We start from the raw sequence: 23,784 nt of genomic DNA on the forward strand, positions 1-23,784 counted from the left end.
AAACTTCTCAGAAGTGGACAACCTCTCAGAATTGAGCTTAGACTAAAGCCACTGAAGTCCAAGTCGAAGTCCAAACCCACACAGTCCAAAAATTCAGCGATGTACTACCAAAACTTTGACTGGAAAAGCCAAGGAGTTGCTTCGCCTTCATAAAAGTGTCAAGGAGTATTGCCAGAATTTTCCTACACGGACGAAAAGACTGTTTTTCAGATGTTTGGGTGTAAAAATTATATGTTTGTAAGTCTAATTTTTAAACACAATATTTTTATGTGCAAGCATACAACGTTCATAAACTAGCATAACATGTTTGGAACATATATGTTTATATGTTAGAACATATTATGTTTGGGACATCAAATATTTGTAAATATAATATGATTGGATGCAAACATATATTTATTTAGAAATAGCCAATATGTTTATTGTGTGTTTAGAAAGAGAGACCAAGAGAATATGCTGCAAGCAAAAGAATGGATGTAACCAATTGGAAGCCACCGTGGTGCAATGGTTAGCATGCCACCTTGCATAAACAAGGTCGTGGGTTCGACTACTGCTTCGACCGAACACCAAAAAGTTTTTCAGCGGTGGATTATCTCACTTCAGTAATGCTGGTGACATTATTGAGGGTTTCAAAGCTTCTCTAAGTGGTTTCATTGCAATGTGGAACGCCGTTCGGACTCGGCTATAAAAAGGAGGTCCCTTGTCATTGAGCTTAACATGGAATCGGGCAGCACTCAGTGATAAGAGAGAAGTTCACCAATGTGGTATCACAATGGACTGAATAGTCTAAGTGAGCCTGTTACATCGGGCTGCCATCTAACCTAACCTAACCTAACCAATTGGCGTCTTAAAAATATATATACACAAGGAAAATTTCATTAATTTTTTTTTTCTACATACAACATATTATATGTTTAAACAATACAAACAATATTTTGTTTGGACCATTCGTGAAAATATATATGCTTGCAGCAAAATGTGTTTGGTGTATATGTTACAGAAGCAATTTTTTGAGGGTGTAGTTCTTGCCCGAAATTCGGACGCATTCATCCCCAAAAATCCCAATTCAAATTAAAATTTCTCCCAAAAAAATCCCCAATAATTTCTGCCAAGTTTTTATGAAAAAATAAAGAAAAAGGATTGACTGTAAAAAATCTGTAATATTTAAAAATTTTAAAAAATATTAAATTTTTGTGATACAACGTTTCGAGCTGCAATCACGGTTGCCACTCGAACCAAAAATAATCTACCAAAATTTAGAGAAAATGTTACCAAAAAACTACCAAAACACAATTTTATTTCTATAGAAAATTTCCTCAAAATTTTATTTCTAAATTTAAAAATTAACATTTTCTCAAAATTTTATTTCTACAGAAATTTTTCTGAAAACTTTATTTCTATGGAAAATTTTGTCAAAATTTTATTTATACAAAAATTTTTTTGTCAAAATTTTATTCTTATAGAAAATTTCCTCAAAATTTTATTTCTATAGAAAATTTTCCAAAAATTTTATTTCTACATAAATTTTTCTTTAAAAGTTTATTTTTATAGACAATTTTCTCAAAATTTTATTTCTATAGAATATTTTCACCAAAAATTATCTACCAAAATTTAGAGAAAATGTTATCAAAAAACTAGCAAAACAAAATTTTATTTCTATAGAAAATTTCCTTAAAATGTTATTACTAAACTTAAAATTTAACATTTTCTCAAAATTTTATTTCTACAGAAAATTTTCTGAAAACTTTATTTTTCTATGGAAAATTTTGTCAAAATTTTATTTATATAAAAATTTTTTGTCAAAATTTTATTCTTATAGAAAATTTCCTCAAAATTTTATTTCTATAGAAAATTTTGCGAAAATTTTATTTCTATATAAATTTTTCTTTAAAAGTTTATTTTTATAGACATTTTTCTCAAAATGCTATTTCTATAGAATATTTTCGAAAAATTTTATTTCTATAGAAAATTTTCTCAAAATTTTATTTCCATTTCTATTTTATAGACAATTTTCTCAAAATTTAATTTCTATAGAATATTTCCTAAAAATTTTATTTCTATAGAAAATTTCCTCAAAATTTTATTTCTATAGAAAATTTTCCGAAAATTTTATTTCTACATAAATTTTTCTTTAAAAGTTTATTTTTATAGACAATTTTCTCAAAATTTTATTTCTATAAAATACTTTCACCAAAAATAATATACCAAAATTTAGAGAAAATGTTATCAAAAAACTAACAAAACAAAATTTTATTTCCGTAGAAAATTTTATTTCTATTTCTATAGAATATTTTCGAAAAATTTTATTTCCATAGAAAATTTTGTCAATTTTTTTTTTTTTTTGGTCTATAGAAAATTTTCTCATAAGTTTATTTCTATAGAAAATATTCTCAAAATTTTGTTTCTATAGAAAATTTTCTCAAAATTTTATTTCTATAGAAAATTTTCTCAAATTTTGTCAAAATTTTATTTATATAAATTTTTTTTGTCAAAATTTTATTCTTATAGAAAATTTCCTCAAAATTTTATTTCTATAGAAAATGTTCCGAAAATTTTATTTCTACTTAAATTTGTCTTTAAAAGCTCATTTTCTCAAAATTTTATTTCTATAGAATATTTTCACCAAAAATAATCTACCAAAATTTAGAGAAAATTTTACCAAAAAACTACCAAAACTAAATTTTATTTCTGTACAAAATTTCCTCAAAATTTTATTTCTAAAATTAAAAACTAACACTTTTCTCAAAATTTTATTTCTACAGAAAATTTTCTGAAAACTTTATTTCTATGGAAAATTGTGTCAAATTTTATTTATATCAAAAATTTTCTCAAAATTTTATTCTTAGAGAAATTTTCCTCAAAATTTTATTTCTATAGAAAATTTTCCGAAAATTTTATTTCTACATAAATTTTTCTTTAAAAGTTTATTTTTATAGAAAATTTTCTCAAAATTTTATTTCTATAGAATATTTTCGCAAAATTTTATTTCCATAGAAAATTTTGTCACATTTTTTTTGTCTATAAAAAATTTTCTCAAAATTTTATTTCTATAGGAAATATTCTCAAAATTGTATTTCTATAGAAAATTTTCTCAAATTTTATTTCTATTTTATAGACAATTTCTCAAAATTTAATGTCTATAGAATATTTCCTAAAAATTTTATTTCTATAGAATATTTACTAAAACTTTTATTTCTATAGAAAATTTTCTCAAATTTTATTTCTATTTTATAGACAATTTGCTCAAAATTTAATTTCTATAGAATATTTACTAAAAATTTTATTTCTATAGAATATTTCCTAAAATGTTATTTCTATAGAAAATTTTGTCAAAATTCCATTGCTATAGAAAATTTTGTCAAAATTTTATTTCTATAGAAATGTTTGACCCAATTTAATTTCTATAGGACATTTTGTCAATATTTTATTTCTATAGAAAATTTTGTCAAAATTTTATTTCCATGGAAAAATTTGTCAAAATTTTATTTCTGAAAACTTTATTTCTATGGAAAATTTTGTCAAATTTTATTTATATCAAAAATTTTCTCAAAATTTTATTCTTAGAGAAAATCTCCTCAAAATTTTATTTCTATAGAAAATTTTCCGAAAATTTTAGTTCTACATAAATTTTTCCTTAAAAGTTTATTTTTATAGAAAATGTTCTCAAAATTTTATTTCTATAGAATATTTTCGCAAAATTTTATTTCCATAGAAAATTTTTTCACAATGTTTTTTTTTTTTTTGTCTACAAAAAGTTTTCTCAAAATTTTATTTCTATAAGAAATATTCTCAAAGTTGTATTTCTATAGAAAATTTTCTCAAAATTTTATTTCTATTTTATAGACAATTTCTCAAAATTTAATGTCTATAGAATATTTCCTAAGAATTTTATTTCTATAGAATATTTACTAAAACTTTTATTTCTATAGAAAATGTTGTCAAAATTTTATTTCTATAGAAAATTTTGTCCCAATTTTATTTCTATAGGACATTTTGTCAATATTTTATTTCCATGGAAAATTTTGTCAAAATTTTATTTCTATAGGACATTTTGTCAATATTTAATTTCTATGGAAAATTTTGTAAAAATTTTATTTCTATGGAAAATTTTGTCAAAATTTTATTTCTATGGAAAATTTTGTCAAAATGTTATTTCTGTGGGAAATTTTTTCAACATTTTATTTCTATGGAAAATTTTGTCAAAATTTTATTACTAAACAAAATTTTGTCAAAATATTATTTCTATAGAAAATTTTGTAAAAAAAAAATTATTTCTAGAGGTAATTTGTGAAGTACATCTTAGTTGAAGAGGAATATTTTGCAAAATCTACAAAACCATAAAGAATTCTACCATCCAAACAGTAAAAAATCTACAAATTTTGGTACAATTCTTTAAACTATGGCAACCGTGATCTCAATCCGTTGGAGCCTGGGGCATTTAAAGATTAGGTCTGACACTAAAAAGTACCAAAAGTGTCGATCATCTCAAAACGACGGCCGGGAATACGCCTAAATAACGCATGCTTTGTCGGGCATTTGAAGGCCATAATTCGCCCCAAAGGTTGCAAATTAGAACAAATCTAAACTGATTTTAAAATTTGATGTGCTTTTGAACAATAAAATTTATATAAAAAACAGTAAAATAATATAGCTCTTTATCCTGCATTACACAGATGAACGGACTGGTAGATATAACCTACACTTAAATAAATTCAGATTCAATCACGAAATTAATTGATCCAATTATTTTTTTTTTTACTTCAAATGTCCTCAATCACGAAAATGTTGGTATCAATCACAGTTTAAATTGAGCATAAAAAATACACGATTAAAAAATAAATTAATTCCATTAGCAAAATTTAATTATTATTTAAATTGATCCAATTAATATTTTATTTGATGTTGATGGCAAAACTAAAAACATAAATATTTTCAATCACTCGGATTTTGTTTTTAGCTTTAATAGAAAATTGATTGTGTCAATTAAATGTTTAATAAAAAATTCAAAAATGTTCAATCATTTGAATTTTTTAATTGGAAAAGTTTTAAGTTTCAATCTTTGGAAATATTTTGATGGTATTTTTTTTTTTTTTTTTTTGAATACAGGAAATAAACTCCCTCCAATTTTTTTCGAATGCAGTTATGGTTGATAATGATCATTTCAATTTAGGCCTTTCGATGCCAATCTATGTCACTCCAAGGGCAACAAATTGAATGAAGATTAATTAAAATCATTTGTGTCTTGTCAAAACAATATCTAGTACTTTGCGAAATATTTTCCCATAACTATATTGTATACAAACTTGCATTTAATTCGATAAAGGTGTATGTCTGATTAAGTCTGATAAATATGGTATAAATTAATTGAGTTTGAGAAGACCAAAGTTGACTTCAGAAAATAACCAAAAACGCCAACGACAAATTTGCCTCCACAAATATTGCATACACGCATTTAGAGAGAAGTAAACGGAAAAGAAGAAGATTTAGTAACCAGTAGACCTTCATTTGAAGACATGACCAAAAAGCAAAGACAAAAAGACAATCAAATGATTAAAATAAAATGCAAGTCGAATATATGTATATATATATATATATTTTTTTTTTTTTTTTTGATTGCCTTATATAGAAAAATTAATTTACTAACATAGAGTGCAAAGACAGTACGTCAGAAATTGCACTTTCCTTTCAAATGAAATTTTAGACCAACGAACATTAATTAACCCAAAATTTCCAGGTTCCTTGGAACCTTCTTGTTTTCCTTCGTGCTCCTGGTTTTTTTTATAAACTCAGAGTAGTTGTTTCCTTTAATGTCATCATTATCATTTGTTATGATCGTTTTTGTTTTCTATTCCTCCATTGTAATCAAAATTGTTTACTTTATGTCCGTAAAAGTGAATTTTTCTTACCTTTTTTGACAAAGTTCCTCTTACAAACGTATCACTCTTATGATGTTGGAGTCGATTTTCTGGCTAGCCGGATGATGTTTTTTTTTCGAATCTAAGATTTCCCTCCAATTTGTTTGTCAAATTCTTCTGATTTTCATATCAGTTTAAATGGCCTTTTCTTCACAAGAAAACAAAAATTAAAACCAATTTTTTTTGTTTTGGTTGTTGCAAGTAAACACTTTTTCTACAACTTGTTTGGCTTTTAATCGGATATTTCAAACGCAGTAGATGGATTTTTTTAAGATTTTCTGTAAAAAAAAAAACAAGGAAGAAAAAACTGTTAGAACCTTTGTTGATGGCAAGGGCGATTATATTGTTTTGTTTGAGAAAAAAATTAGAATTAAAATTAACTCCACACTCCCTCAGAAGAAGCATTTTAAATGAGAACATTTAGTTGGTAAAAAAGAAAAAAGAAAATTGTTAGAGGCTTTCTTAGGAGGCTAAGACAATGTAAGACATGGCTATGACCATGGCTTTCACTGCAGGCCACTTTTATTTTTTAACTTTATGACTATGGGTTATAGGCAAAATAATTGCTTGACTGATTTTAGATAAGGGACACGATGCCATTGAAAAACTTTTCCTTTTTTTTGTGGAGCAATGCTTTTGTTTTCTGTAATCTGAAATAGCTTGTCATACATTAAAAAATCGCAGAGTTTTGTGGGCCAAACAAAAATAATTATTTTGTTTATTACAAAATGATTATGTTCTTCTAATGTTACTTTTAAACTGAGAATGTTTGTGAAGTTAGATCGACAGAAGCAAATGGCAACCCTAACACAGTTGACAGAATTCTACCAAAAAATGGTAAATTTCTTACTGTTACGTCGATTGATAGAATTACTGATGTTATGGTGGATTTTCCTCTATAGAATTTTTTTGAAAACATTTCTATAGAAATAAAATTTTCGAAGAACTTCCAATAGAAATAAAATTTTGCAAAAATTTTCTTTAAACATAACATTTTGAGAAAATTTTCTATAGAAATAAAATTTTGACAAAATTTCCTATAGAAACAAAGTCTTGGATAAAATTTCTACAGAATTTAAATTTTGGAAACAATTCCTATAGCACTAAAATTTTACAAAATTTTCTATAGAAATACAATTTTCACAAAAATTTTCTATAGAAATAAAATTTTTCTAAAATTTTCTATAGAAATAAAATTTTTCTAAAATTTTCTATAGAAATAAAATTTTAAGAAAATTGTCTATAGAACAACAATTTTTGACAAAATTTTCTATAGCAATAAAATTTTGACAAAATGTTCTATAGAAATAAAATTTTAAGAAAATTTTCTATAGAAATAAAATCTTGGAAAAAAATCTATAGAACAAAAATTTTTGACAAAATTTTCTATAGAAATAAAATTTAAACAAAATTTTCTATAGCAATAAAATTTTGGCAAAATTTTTTATAGAAATAAAATTTTCACAAAATTTTCTATAGAAATAAAATTTTCACAAAATTGTCTATAGAAATACAATTTTGACAAAATTTGTTATAGAAATAAAATCTTGGAAAATATTTTCTATAGAAATAAAATCTTGGAAAACATTTTCTATAGAAATACAATTTTGAAAAAATGTTCTATAGAAATAAATTTTTGAAAAAAATTTCTATAGAAATAAAATTTTGACAAAATTTTCTATAGAAATAAAATTTTAACAAAATTTTGGAATAAAATGTCTATAGAAATAAAATTTTGAGAAAATTGATGAGAAATTTTGACCAAAATTTTCTATAAAAATAAAATTTGGCAAAATTGTTTATAGAAATAATATTTTGACAAAATTTACTATAGAAATAAAATTTTAACAAAATTTCAATTGAGATCAGAAATAAAAGTAAAAGTTGGCAAAATTTTTTATAGAAATTTTCTATGGAAATAAATATAGAAATAACATTTTGACAAAATTTTCTATAGAAATAAAATTTTAACAAAATTTCAATTGAGATCAGAAATTTTGACAAAATTTTCTATAAAAATAAAATTTGGCAAAATTTTTTATAGAAATTTTCTATAGAAATAAAATTTTGACACAATTTTCTATAGAAATAGAATTTTAACAAAATTTGTTATAGAAATAGAATTTTAACATATTATTATTTATTTCTATAGAAATACAATTTTAACACAATTTTCTATAGAAATAAAATTTTGGAAAAAAATTTCTATAAAAATAAAATCTTGGAAAACATTTTCTATAGAAATAAAAATTTGACAAATTTTTCTATAGAAATAAAATTTTGAAAAATTTTTCTATAGAAATAAAATTTTGACAAAATTTTCTATAGAAATAAAATTTTAACAAAGTTTTGGTATAAAATATTTATAGAAATAAAATTTTGAGAAAATTGATCAGAAATTTTGGCCAAAAATTTCTATTAAAATAAAATTAGGCAAAATTGTTTATAGAAATAATATTTTGACAAAATTTTCTATAAAAATAAAATTTTAACAAAATTTCAATTGAGATCAGAAATTCTGACCCAAATTTTCTATAAAACTAAAATCTGGCAAAATTTTTAATAGAAATTTTCTATGGAAATAAATATAGAAATAACATTTTGACACAACTTTCTATAGAAATAAATTTTGCTATAAAAATAAAATGTTGACAAAATTTTCTATAGAAATAAAATTTTAACAAAATTTCAATTGAGATCAGAAATTTTGACAAAATTTTCTATAAAAATAAAATTTGGCAAAATTTTTTATAGAAATTTTCTATAGAAATAAAATTTTAAAATTTTCTATAGAAATAAAATTTTGACACAATTTTCTATAGAAGTAAAATTTTAACAAAATTTGCTATAGAAATAGAATTTTAACAAAATTTGCTATAGAAATAGAATTTTAACAAAATTTTCTATAGAAATAAAATTTTGAAAAAATTTTCTATAGAAATAAAATTTTGACAAAATTTTCTATAGAAATAAAATTTTAACAAAATTCTATTTCTATGTCTATAGAAATAAAATTTTTAGAAAATTGATCAGAAATTTTGACCGAAATTTTCTATAAAAATAAAATTTGGCAAAATTGTTTATAGAAATAATATTTTGACAAAATTTTCTATAGAAATTTTAATTGCGATCAGAAATTTTGACCCAAATTTTATATAAAAATAAAATGTGGCAAAATTTTTTATAGAAATTTTCTATGGAAATAAATATAGAAATAACATTTTGACAAAATTTTCTATAGAAATAAATTTTGCTATAGAAATAAAATTCTGACAAAATTTTCTATAGAAATTAAATTTTAACAAAATTTTCTATAAAAATAAAATTTGGCAAAATTGTTTATAGAAATAATATTTTGAAAAAAAAATTTATAGAAATAAAATTTTAATTTCTATAGAAATAAAATTTAAGATCAAAAATTTTGACAAAATTTTCTATAGAAATAAAATTTGCCAACATTTTTTATAGAAATTTTCTATAGAAATAAAATTTTAAAATTTTCTATAGAAATAAAATTTTGACACAATTTTCTATAGAAATAAAATTTTAACAAAATTTTCTATAGAAATAAATTTTGGAATAAATTTCTACATAAAAAAATTTACAAAAGTTTAGTTTTGGCAAGATTTTCTATAGGATTAACATTTTTATATTTTATAAAAATACAATTTTAACAAAATTTGCTGTAGAAATAAAATTTTGAAAAAAAAATTCTATAGAAATACAATTTTCACAAAATACAATAGTAATAAAATTTTGGAAAAAAAATCTATAGAAATAAAATTTTGGAAACAAATTCCATAGAAATAAAATTATGACAAAAGTTTCTACAGAAAAAAAATTTTGTTGTTGTTTGATGCACGCAGAGAAGGAATTTGATCACCTCAAACATGTTTCAAGAGCAAAATGTTATTTTTGTATAGTGACCATGTAACATGTTTGTCACTAAAATGTTATTTTCTCGTCAAATATAATCTGTTTGCCGAAATCAGATACATGATTTCCGAGAAAATAACATGGTTGCGAAAACCATGTTACATGGTCACCACCTAAAAATAACATTTTGCTCTTGGAACATGTTTGAGGTGATCAGATTCCTTCTCTGGGTGTAGTTGACCTATAAATTGTTAATTATATTTGTTTAATTCGGCTTAAGGTCATGTCATAAAAACAGAAGTTGTTGTTTTGTTGAGTTGTTTTATATTTAAAAATATCCTCCAATAATTCGAAACATCTCCGATGTTCGTCTTCAGGGAAATTTATTTAGAAGTAAAGAACCATGAATTGATACGCAAACAAGTAAATTTACAATTTTACAAATTTATAAAAATAACAATTTGAAAAAAAATGTATAGACAAAAAATGTTGAAAAAAATTCTATAGAAATAAAATTTTGTCAAAATGTTCTATAGAAATAAAATTTTGACAAAGTTTTATTTGTTGTCCATGCGTTGTCTATACTACAAGATTAGCTTAACTACACTGTAAAAAAGCATGCCCGGTTCCAAAGATTTTGTCTTTACTTTAAAAATGTTGGTATTGATTACGAGCCAAAGAAGCGGAGAATACAAGTAAGGATATTTTTAGGGCACAATTCTCTTTTATATTTGGGTTTTGTGTATTTGCTTCTAGGAAGCAAATTTTAATTTTTCGCTTGTTCAGTTTATTTTATTCATATGCTATGAAAGTCCTTTAAAAACGAGTTAACGACAACTCTATTTTCAAAATTAAGACTCGACTTCCAGTAGAAATTATGCTATGTTTCAAGTAAAAAACGTCTTTAAAATATAGTGTTGAAAAACGTGTCCTATATTTGAACGATTTTTTGCTTTGTAGTCAAGATGCAAAAAGACAACAAATTTAAAGACAATTTCATTAAATCTAAAGAACTTTTCTAAATTATTAAAGTCAAGTTGACCTTAGCCCAACAATTTTTTCTTTCATGTTATGATACCCATTTTTAAGTGAAATCACTTAATGTAAAATTTCGATACGTCAATTTTGGTCACTATAAACAATCGAATAGACGATTTGGCTAGATTTTTTAAAAATTTAAAGATAAATATTTTGAAGATTACAAGAAAATCTATTATTCGTATATAGAGTTTTCCATATATTTTTTTGGGCAAATGAAATGATTTCAACTGAATTGAATTGACTTTCTCAGTTTAACTCGGACAAGTAGTATCTTTATTTTTATTAATTTGTTTTTTTTTTCTTTGAATGACAATGAATCATTTGCCTTGTCTTAAACCATTTGTAATAAACGTCATAAAGTGAATTATTATGAGAAAATTACTGCATGGGAATTTAGGCTCCAATTTATATTTTATGTAATACCCTCAAGTCTCATGTAACAAAGACCTGTAAAAAATAAGTAGGTGCATTAATTTCAAAGATATACTTGTCATTGTTACATTTCTTGGGCTTTTATTTCACATCATCATAATGAAAAATTGTTAAAAATTAGGGAAGACATGAGCTTACATCATTCGAGAGAGGGTGTTGGAAAATTGGGGGAAAAAACAATTCAAAAATGTTTTCTAAAAAAAGTACAAAATCAGGCATGTCTTTAAAAGAAAATATTTTTGGGTAATTATTACAAACCAAAATAAAAATGAGTTAATTTTTATTTTGAATTTATAAAAAAAATTGAGATATATGGAAGTTTAGTTAGAAAATAAATGGCCTTTGACAAGTTTTTTAATAAAGAGTATTTTGGTATTGTTTTTTTTTTTTTGGCGCCTTAACAAAAAATAATAGAAAAATATTAAATTTATATTTGGGGATTTTTATACCCTACAACATACGATACGTCATTCCCTTTGTAACGCATCGAAATATTAACCTCAGATCCCAATGTAGAGTTGTACGTCCTTACATAGAAATTGGGCAAAATAAAGAAGTGAACGTCTATATTTCACTTCCTCTTTTTTAAATTTCCTATGAAAATGAAATTTTGACAAATTTTGTATAGAAATACTTTTACAAAATTTTCTATAGAAATAAAATTTTGACAAACATTTCCAGAGAAATAAATTTGTGACAAAATTTTCTATAGAAATAAAAATTTGCCAAAATATTCTATAGCAATAAAATGTTGCAACAATTTTCTTTAGAAATAAAATTTTGCCAGAATTTTCAATAGATATAAACTTTTGACAAAATTTTCTTTAGAAATAAAATTTTGCAAAAATTTTCTATAAAAATAAAATTTTGACAAAAATTTTCTATAAAAATAAAATTTTGACAAAATTTTCTATAGAAATAACATTTTGCAAACATTTCTTTAGAAATAGAATTTTGAAAAAATTGTCTCTACAAATATATAATTTTGTCAAAATTGCTTATAGAAATAAAATTTTGTCAAAATTGTCTATAGAAATAAAGTGTAGACAAAACTTTTAATAGAAATAAAATTTTGACAAAATCTTCTACAGAAATAAAATTTTAACAAAATTATCTATAGACAAAAAAATGTTAGAAAATTTTTTGTAGAAATAAGATCCAGACAAAATTTTTTTATAGAAATTAGGTTTTGACAAAATTTTCTATAGAAATAAAAATTTACCAAATTTTTTTTGAAATAAAATTTTCCCAAAATTATCTATAGAAATCAAATTTCGACAAAATTTTTTAGAGCAAAAAAAATTTACAAAAATTTCTATCTAAAAATAATTTTGACAAAAGTTTCTACAGAAATAAAAAATTCCCAAAATTTTCTATAGAAATAAAATGTTGCCAAAATTTTTTTTATAGAAATAAAATTTTGCCAAAATTTTCTATAGAAATAAAATTTTGACAAAATTTTCTATAGAAATAAAATTTTTACAAAATTTTCTAGAAATCAAATTTTGACAAAATTTTCTATAGAAATAAAGTTTTGCCAAAATCTTCTATAGAAATAAAATTTTCCCAAATTTTCTATAGAAATAAAATTTTGACAAACATTTTCTATAGAAATAAATTTTTGACAAAATTTTCTATAGAAATAAAAATTTGCCAAAATATTCTATAGCAATAAAATGTTGCAACAATTTTCTTTAGAAATAAAATTTTGCAAAAATTTTCTTTAGAAATAAAATTTTGCAAAAATTTTCTATAAAAATAAAATTTTGCAAAAATTTTCTATAAAAATAAAATTTTGACAAAATTTTCTATAAAAATAAAATTTTGACAACATTTTCTATAGAAATAACATTTTGCAAACATTTCTTTAGAAATAGAATTTTGACAAAATTGTCTCTACAAATATATAATTTTGTCAAAATTGCTTATAGAAATAAAATTTTGTCACAATTGTCTATAGAAATAAAGTGTAGAAAAAACTTTTAATAGAAATAAAATTTTGACAAAATTATCTATAGAAAAAAATTTTAGAACATTTTTTGTAGAAATAAGATCCTGACAAAAATTTTTTTATAGAAATAGGTTTTGACAAAATTTTCTATAGAAATAAAAATTTACCAAAATTTTTTTTAGAAATAAAATTTTGCCAAAAATTTCTATAGAAATCAAATGTCGACAAAATTTTTTAGAGAAAAAAAAAATTACAAAAATTTCTATCTAAACAAAATTATGACAAAAGTTTCTACAGAAATAAAAACTTGCCAACATTTTCTATAGAAATAAAATGCTGCCAATTTTCTACAGAAATAAAATGTTGCCAAAATTTTTTATGGATATAAAATTTTGAAAATTTTTTTATAGAAATAAAATGTCAAAATTTTCTTTAGAGATAAAATTTTAACAAAATTGTCTTTAGAAATAAAATGTTGCCAAAATATTCTTTAAAAATAAAATTTTGCCAAAATTGTCTTTAGAAATAAAATATTGCCAAAACTTTCTTTATAAATAAAATTTTGCAATTTTCTATAGAAATAAAAATTTGAAAATTTTTCTATAGAAATAAAGTTTTCACAAAATTTTCTATAGCAATAAAATGTTGACCAAATTTTCTATAGAAATAAAATTTTGACAAAATTTTCTATAGCAATAAAATTTTGCAAAAAATTTCCATAAAAATAAAATTTTGACAACATTTTCTATAGAAGTAAAATTGTGACTAAATTTTCTATAGAAACAAAATTTTCTGTAGAAATAATTAGGAATATAATAGCCTTTAGAAGAACAGGTCTGGTATCCGAATGTCAGTTCTTTATTGACACAATACGTCTCTGGAACACTCTATCATCCGATATACAATGCATCAGCAACGCATAATCTTTTAAAAAGAATATTCAAAATTTATTTCACAATTGGAATATCTAATATTAAAATTTTGCTTGTAGATATAATATTGACTCACAATTCCAATCATCAAGAATGTGATGTATTTAAATATTAAAATTAGTTTTCTGTACTTTTTTTCAATTAATATTAATAATAATTTTTATTTTATTTTCTTTTTATCTTCAAATTTTAATTATTATATATATTTATTATAAGTCGGAAATGTTTTAAAATTTATAATCCTGCACTTTAATTTTGAGATTTTAATCTTGTTGTGTAGGTTTTCAATAAAATGAAATAAAATTTTTACAAAATTTCCTAAAGAAATACAATTTTAACAAAATTTTCTATAGAAATACAATGTTGACAAAAATTTCCATCGAAATAAATTTTTGACAAAATTTTCTATAGAAATACATTTTTGCCAAAACATTCGTTAGAAATAAAATTTTGTCAACATTTTCTTTAGAAATAAAATTTTGCTAAAATTTTTTATAGAAATAAAATCTTGACAAAATTGTCTTTAGAAATCAAATTTTGACAAAATTTTCTTTAGAAATAAAATTTTGCAAAAATTTTTTATAGAAATAAAATCTTTACAAAATTGTCTTTAGAAATCAAATTTTGACATAATTTTCTTTAGAAATAAAATTTTACAAAAATTTCTATAGAAATAAAAATTTGACAAAATTTCCTATAGAAATAAAATTTTGGCACAATTAGAAATAACATTTTGCCAAATTTTTTTTTAAAATCAAATTTTAACAAAATTTTCTATCGAAATAAAATTTGACAAAATTTTGCATAGAAATAAAATTTTGACAAAATTTTCTATAGAAATAAAATTTTGCAAAAATTTCTTAAAAATAAAATCTTGCCAAAATTTTCTATAGAAATAAAATCTTGACAAAATTTTTTTTAGAAATGAAATGTTGACAAAATTTTGTATAGAAATAAAATCTTAACAAAATTGTCTTTACATCAAATTTTAACAAAATTTTCTACAGAAATAAAATTTTTACAAAATTTTCCATAGAAATAAAACTTCATAAAATTTTTTCTGCACTCAATAAAAATTTTTCTGCACTCAATTTTTCTACAGAAATATAATTTTCTTTCAAATCAAACCATCTGTACTGTATGCTTTGATTTCTACAGGGAACTTTGTTATGCTTTCTCCATTAGAATTTAGCAAATTCAGAAATCTTCTTCCATATCATGTTTTATATTTTGCTCTGAACAATAATATTAAAATAAATAAAAAAAACTACAACTGAAACAGTGTCCACACATTTCCAAAAAAAATATCAAACAATATCTACCCAGTTCTACATTTCAATAAATTTAGACTTTATCCATTTATGTCATATTTCTAACTTGATTTTTTATGAGCATTCCATAAATATATCACAACATGCGTTCATGCAATAGCCAACGCATTTGGAATTTAGCTGTTATAACTGATCTTAGGCATGACCCATTTCTGTCGTTGTCGTTACCGTTTTAGATGCAGATACAAAAATGGCAGTGAACGAAAAACCTGATGGCCATGCATTGGGCCCGATGCACCACAGTGTAGTGTTACCACTACGGGTATATAGAATGTCCTAAAACAGGTTAACCATCAAAGAGTCGAGAGGCTTTTGAGTCACACACAGTAAATTTAGAAGTTTGTTGAAGTGTCCAGTGCTGGTTGTGGCGGGGGGAGGGGGACTAGGGGCTCTTGAATGAAAACGTTAAAACCGCAACAGGCTGGATGCCAAAAGCAGTCGGGCAAACCAACAACAAAGCCCAAAAGCAAAGCCACATGACATCCATCCAGAGTTACGCAGCACTTAACTGCAGAAACAACCTGTTTGCTATTCTGAGGGGCTTTTTTTAGCCATAAATGATTTTTATCAAAATATAAAAGTAACTCAAATGCATGAAATGAAAGGAATAAATTGAGAAATAAAATTAAAAGAAAAAATATTAAAAAAAAACAAAAAAAAAAAAACTACCAAAAATTATTATGTCATACGAGTATTAAGAGCATACGGCCATAAATACAAACAAAACGAAGGTGTATGCGTCCATATCGTACGCTGATAAAATTATGATCGAAGCATTAAAATTTCGTGTCCTTATAATTCGGATGCGAGGTTTTCGTTATATACACTCATAGTTCTCATGAACATATTCGAAGAGTAAAATAATATGATCGAAGCCTTGTATAACCACCATATAGCATTTTCACAGCAAACGTGTTCGCCCCGTGAATAAAAATAAGATGATTGTCACCAAAAATGTTACGATGGTGAAGAACACGCAAAGAAAAAAAACGTTTGGAAAACGTGTACCGAAAACGTTTTTCTTTTGTTAGAGTTTTTTGAATTGCTTCGAAAATTTTTAACTTTTATCACCAAAAAAATTCGTTTGTTTCAAAATTTTTATTTTTTCAATAAAAAAAGTTATTTTTGAAATAACAACACAGTCCATTTCGTTTATATCAAACACTGTTCTTTTCTGACTTTAGGTCTTTAATAAGACACATTTTACAGTTCAAAATTTAATATAGTACAATGTAATGTTGAACATTTTTTCGGAATCTTCCGAATATATCTGGAATATATGTAAAAAAAAAAACAAAAGCAAAAAAAAAAACTTTGGTCGAAGCAGGGATCGAACCCACGACCCTTGGCATGAGAGTCGGACGTAGCTACCACTGCTCCACGGTGCCAAACTAAATGTTTGTTTCTGTTAAATAAACTTTGTTTATTCGGTTCGTGGGCGCCGCAAGCTATGCTATATAAATATAACTTATATGGATATTTATCTATTGATGACCATAACAGGTACATAGCTCAGTGGTTAGTGTGTTGGCTTACAATGTGCATGGTCCGCGGTTCGATTCTCCGTCCAGGCGAAAAGTAAAAAAAATTTTAAAAATTTATAAAATCGTATAATTTCTTCTACATTGTTGGTATTACAGGAAAAGGTGTTAAGAACTAAAAATCCTCGTGGATGTGAGAAAGATGTGAGGGACAATGCAATTAGCAAGAAAATAATGTTTTTTTTTTGAGCTAGTCTTTATGAAATTGTTTTTACATCCTGGAAAAGAATAAACGTTTATCACAAAAAGTATATACTTTTCTTCCAAATACACTTCCTTACAGCGAAAAGCAAATGAGAAACGAACTTTGTTTGTCTAAAATTTCGTTTGGGAGGAAAGAATTATTTTTTTGCGTGAAGAGACTTTTATTCGAATTAAAGAACATTGTCAGAATGTAATATGCTTCTTCGAAACAATATTTTTCTTCCAGCTAAAAAAAATAATATGGTCAAGGGGTAGCTTATTATGATTTTTATGACTTTTATCCAATACATAAAAATCCTCCTATTGCCATCCCATAATATTTCTAAAAAATAATTAAAAAATTCAATCAATCTAAAACCTTATATACTGTATTTTTATACCCTCCATCATAGGATGGGGGTATATTAACTTTGTCATTCCGTTTGTAACACATCGAAATATTGCTCTAAGACCCCATAAAGTATATATATTCTGGGTCGTGGTGAAATTCTGAGTCGATCTAAGCATGTCCGTCCGTCCGTCCGTCTGTTGAAATCACGCTAACTTCCGAACGAAACAAGCTATCGACTTGAAACTTGGCACAAGTAGTTGTTATCGATGTAGGTCGGATGGTATTGAAAATGGGCCATATCGGTCCACTTTTACGTATAGCCCCCATATAAAGGGACCCTCGGATTTGGCTTGTGGAGCCTCTAACAGAAGCATATTTTATCCGATCGGGCTGAAATTTGGTACATGGTGTTAGTATATGGTCTCTAACAACCATGCAAAAATTGGTCCACATCGGTCCATAATTATATATAGCCCCCATATAAACCGATCCCCAGATTTGGCTTGCGGAGCCTAAAAGAGAAGCAAATTTCATCCGATCCGGCTGAAATTTGGTACATGGTGTTGGTATATGGTCTCTAACAACCACGCAAAAATTGGTCCACATCGGTCCATAATTATATATAGCCCCCATATAAACCGATCCCCAGATTTGGCTTGCGGAGCCTCAAAGGGAAGAAAATTTCATCCGATCCGGCTGAAATTTGGTACATGGTGTTGGTATATGGTCTCTAACAACCATGCAAAAATTGGTCCACATCGGTCCATAATTATATATAGCCCCCATACAAACCGATCCCCAGATTTGGCTTGCGGAGCCTAAAAGAGAAGCAAATTTCATCCGATCCGGCTGAAATTTGGTACATGGAGTTGGTATATGGTCTCTAACAACCATGCAAAAATTGGTCCACATCGGTCCATAATTATATATAGCCCCCATATAAACCGATCCCCAGATTTGGCTTGCGGAGCCTCAAAGGGAAGAAAATTTCATCCGATCCGGCTGAAATTTGGTATATGGTGTTGGTATATGGTCTCTAACAACCATGCAAAAATTGGTCCACATCGGTCCATAATTATATATAGCCCCCATATAAACCGATCCCCAGATTTGGCTTGCGGAGCCTCAAAGGGAAGAAAATTTCATCCGATCCGGCTGAAATTTGGTACATGATGTTGGTATATGGTCTCTAACAACCATGCAAAAATTGGTCCATATCGGTCTTTAATTATATATAGCCCCCATATAAACCGATCCCCAGATTTGGCTTGTGGAGCCTCTAAGAGAAGCATATTTCATCCGATCTGGCTGAAATTTGGTACATGCTGTCGGTATATGGTCTCTAACAATCGTGCAAAAATTGGTCCACATCGGTCCATAATTATATATAGCCCCCCATATAAACCGATCCACAGATTTGGTTTGCGGTGCCTCAAAGGGAAGAAAATTTCATCCGATCCGGCTGAAATTTGGTACATGATGTTGGTATATGGTCTCTAACAACCATGCAAAAATTGGTCCATATCGGTCCTTAATTATATATAGCCCCCATATAAAACATTCTCCAGATTTGACCTCCGGAGCCTCTTGGAGGAGCAAAATTCATCCGATCCGGTTCAAATTAGGAACGTGGTGTTAGTATATGGTCGCTAACAACCATACCAAAATTGGTCCAATCACACAAAAATTGGTCCATATCGGTTCATAATCATGGTTGCCACTAGATCCAAAAATAATCTACCAAAATTTTATTTCTATAGAAAATTTTGTCAAAATTTTATTTCTAGAGAAAATTTTGTTAAAATTTTATTCGGTTCATAATAAAATTTTCATCATTGTCAAAATTTTATTTCTATAGAAAATTTTGTTCAAATTTTATTCGCTTCTCATAATCATGGTTGCCACTCGAGCCAAAAATAATCTACCAAGATTTTAGTTCTATAGAAATTTTTGTCAAAATTTTGTTTCTATAGAAAATTTTGTCAAAATTTTCTTTCTATAGAAAATTTTGTCAAAATTTTTATTTCTATAGAAAATTTTGTGAAAATTTTATTTTTATAGAAAATTTTGTTAAAATTTTATTTCTGTAGAAAATTTTGTTAAAATTTTATTTCTGTAGAAAATTTTGTCAAAATTTTATTTCTACTTTGTCAAACTGAATTATATACGTATTGGATCGATCTTTTTTGATTTCATATATATCACGTATGGACTTACATGCAATTTAGAAGATGGTGTTAGGAGGTTTTAAGATACCTTGCCATCGGCAAGCGTTACCGCAACTTAAGTAATTCGATTGTGGAATGCAGTGTTTAGAAGAAGTTTCTACGCAATCCATGATGGAGGGTACATAAGCTTCGGCCTGGCCGAACTTACGGCCGTATATACTTGTTATTATTCACATTATACTGAATTTTTTCAAACCAAACTATAGGGTATTTCTGTTATTATTTCTATTTTTATTATTCAAAAAAATATTTATTTGCAAAAACTATTTCCATTACATGCGAAAAATATGAAACACTGCTCTATAATTTCACCCCTTTATCACATAACATCAATATTGCGAATAAATGTAAACCTACCTCATTATCAATGATTTATAATGTACATTAAGTATTTTCTTTGGGCAATATAATATTAAATGAATTTTTCTTTCCTACAAACTATTTGGAGCGCTTCTAAAGACACACTTTCGAAAAATCCACAATCGACATTAAATCCCTCCTAAAAAATATAAACTTTTGCTTTGCTTTTAGTTTTAGTTGTTAATTTGAGATTGAAAATCAACAATTATACGCTGGTTTAGTCATACATAGAGACAGAAATTTTAGAAATACCGCTAACGTGTTAATTAATTAAAAGTGAACAAATAATACCACAAAATTTGAACCATCTACAAAGAAGCCACGAAAATTCGAATGGTTGGCATGAAGATTGAACAGCAATGCCAGTAGCCCATCAACGTTTTGATTTAAAGACCATCATCTACACGATTCCACACTTGAGTGGTCAATCAAACATTTGGTGATTTCTTCGATTGAATTTACGAAATAAACACAGAGAGAAAAGAATGTGAACATATAGAAATATTTCGATAAAATTTTATTTAATTTTATTTCTATAGAAAATTTTAATAAACTTTAATTTCTATAAAAAATTTTACTAAAATTTTATTTCTAAAGAAAATGTTGTCAAAATTTTATACAACGTTTTATTAGAAAATTCTGCGAAAAGTTTATGCGTATAGATTTTTTTTTTCAAAATTTAATTTCTATATAAAACTTTGCAAAAATTTTAATTTTATAAAAAAATCGAAATTTCATTTCTATTACAAAATTGTTGGTAAAACTTCATTTCTATAGAAAATTTTGTAAAAATTTTATTTCTACCAACTTTGTAAAAATTGTAATATTATAAAAAAAATCGAAATTTCATTTCTATTACAAAAATTTTGGTAAAACTTCGTGTCTATAGAAAATTTTGTAAAAATTTTATTTTTATAAAATTTTTTTTCCAAAATTTCATTTCTATGAAACCATTAGTGGTAAAATTTCATTTATATAGAAAATTTTCTCAAAATGTTATTTCTATAGAAAATATTCTCCATATTTTTTTTTCTACAGAAAAGTTTGTCAACGATGTTTTTTATAGAAATTTATGCCAAAATTTTATTTCTATAGAAAATTTCTTTTTTATGCAATTTTTTTTTCCTATAGAAAATGTTGTCAGAAAAGTTTGTCAACGATGTTTTATATAGAAATTTATGCCAAAATTTTATTTCTATAGAAAATTTCTTTTTTATACAATTTTTCCCCCTATAGAAAATGTTGTCAAAATTTTATTTCTATAGAAATTTTGTCAAATTATAATTCGGATGGTTGGCATAAGCAATGCCAGTCTCCAATCACCATTTCAAAGACTACCATCAACACGATTCCACACTTGAGTGGTCAGTCATACATTTGGTGAATTCTTCGAATGAATTCACAAAATTGGCACAGAGAGAAAAGTTAGGCAAATTATTGAACATTGCATTTTCAATTGATTTTTTTTTTCAAAATTTTTTTCTATTGAAAGTTTTGTCAAAATTGTATCTCTTTTAAAAATTTTCTGCCAAATTTTATTTCTATATAAAATTTTTGGCAAAAATGTATTCCTACACAAACTTTTTGACAAAATTTTATTAATTAAAAAAATTAATTTAAAAAATATTTATTATTATTTTTACTTTATTTCCATAGGAAGTCTTAACAAAATACACTTCTATACAAAATTTTGTTAAAATTTAATTTCTAGTGATATATTTATCAAAATTTTGTTTCTATAAAAAATTTGGTAAAAATTTTATTTCTAAGAAAAATCTTAATAAAATTTTATTTCTTAGAAAATGTCAAAATTTTATTCTATTTAATTTCTATTAAAAATTGTTGACAACATTTCATTTCTATAGAAAATTTTGTAAAAAAAAATATTTTTATATAGCAATTTTTAATAGAAAAATTTGGTCAACATTTTATTTCTATGAAAATTTTAACAAAATGTTATTTCTATAAAAAATTTGGCAAAATCTTAAAAAAAAATATTTCTTAGAAAATGTCAAAATTTTATTCTATTTAATTTCTATTAAAAATTGTTGACAACATTTTTTTTCTATTGAAAACTTTGCAAAAAATTTATTTTTATAGAAAAATTTTTAATAGAAAATTTGGTCAACATTTTATTTCTAAAATAATTTTAACAAAATGTTATTTCTATAAAAAAATTTGGCAAAATTATATTTCTAAGAAAATCTTACCAAATTTTATTTCTTAGAAAATGTCAAAATTTTATTTCTATAGAAAATTTTGTTAAAATTTAATTTCTAGTAAAAATTGTTGACCAAATTTTGTTTCTAAGAAAATCTTTTATTTATATAGAAATTTTTGTCAAAATTTTATGTCTATAGAAAATTTTGTAAAATCTTGTAAGAAAGAAAATCTTGTAAAAGTTTTATTTTAATAGAAAATTGTCAATATTTTACTTCAATAGACAATTTTGCCAACATCTTATTTCTATAGAAAATTTTTCCAACATTTTATTTCTATAAATAAAATAAAATAAAATAAATGAAATAAAATTTAGGCAAAACGTTATTTTTTGTTTGTTATTTATAATAAAACAAAGAAATTTTTGTTAAAATTTCATTTCTATAACAAATTTTACCAAAATTTTCTTTATATAGAAAATTTGTCAAAATTTTATTTTCCCAAAAAACGTTGTCAAAGCTTTATTTCTTTAGAAAATTGTTTGTAAAAAGTTCACTTTTATAGAAGATTTTGTCAAAAGTTCATTTCTTTATTATAGAATTAAAAATCCGTTGAATTTTCGAAACAGACATTGAGAATAGCAAGGTATAGTTTTTTAAAAATTTAGTTTTTTTTTTAGAAAATTTTTTCAAAATTTTATTTCTATAGAAAATTTTTTCAAAATTTTATTTCTATAGAAAATTTTGTCTAAATTGTATTTCTATACAAATTTCGTAAAAAAAATATGTATTTATATAGTCATTTTGCTTTTTAATTTTATTTCTACAGAAAATGTTGCAAAATATTATGTCTATAGACATTTTTTTCAAAATTTTATCAAAAAATTCCATTATTAAAGAAATTGTAAAAAAAAAAACTTGACAAAAATTTTGTTTTTTATTTTGTTCAAATATATATTTCATGCAATATTTAGTTTATATAAAAATTTTTATCAAAATTTTATTTCTTTACAAAATGTTTTGAAATATTTTGTTTCAATAGAAAATTTTTGTAAACATTTTATATCTACAATCAAAAAACAAAATTTTTTTTGGATCCAAAGATTTTGACCTTCACTTAAGAATTTTGGCATTGATTCCAAGCCAAAGGTGCGGCTTCTTTAAAATAAAGAACATTTTTAGCGACCTATCTGGCTTTAAATCTAGGACCAATAAAATTAAAATTAAGATACAGATCTCATTTATCATTCTCTTTAAGCGGTTTATTAATATAGGTACTCACATACAAACAAATACCAGTTTAAAAATCCACATTATAACGGATACTTCAAAGTAAAAAATGTTTTCTTAATTCCAAAAAACAAAAAAAAAAACTTAAAACCAAAGACGCTAAATCCTCAAAATATGTCTTAGCCTATATTTGAAGCGTTTTTATCTTAAATCTAAAGTTTCAATGTTTCAGTTAATTGAACGACAATTTCTT

The 23,784-nt window shown here is 24.4% G+C and overlaps 1 protein-coding gene across 3 annotated transcripts in view; it reads right to left on the bottom strand.

The window, feature by feature from the left end:
• Window positions 1-23,784, bottom strand: part of haf (leucine-rich repeat and fibronectin type-III domain-containing protein hattifattener) — a 481,095-nt gene that overhangs the window by 448,109 nt on the left and 9,202 nt on the right. For all 3 annotated transcript variants that reach the window (XR_012719793.1, XM_075297480.1, XM_075297482.1), the window contains exon 2: window positions 5,907-6,193. The gene's annotated coding sequence lies outside the window, so the exon portion shown is untranslated. The remainder of the gene's footprint in view (window positions 1-5,906; window positions 6,194-23,784) is intronic.

Source organism: Haematobia irritans, chromosome 2 (genome assembly GCF_050003625.1).
Source record: "Haematobia irritans isolate KBUSLIRL chromosome 2, ASM5000362v1, whole genome shotgun sequence".
In the NCBI taxonomy this organism is placed as follows: domain Eukaryota; kingdom Metazoa; phylum Arthropoda; class Insecta; order Diptera; family Muscidae; genus Haematobia; species Haematobia irritans.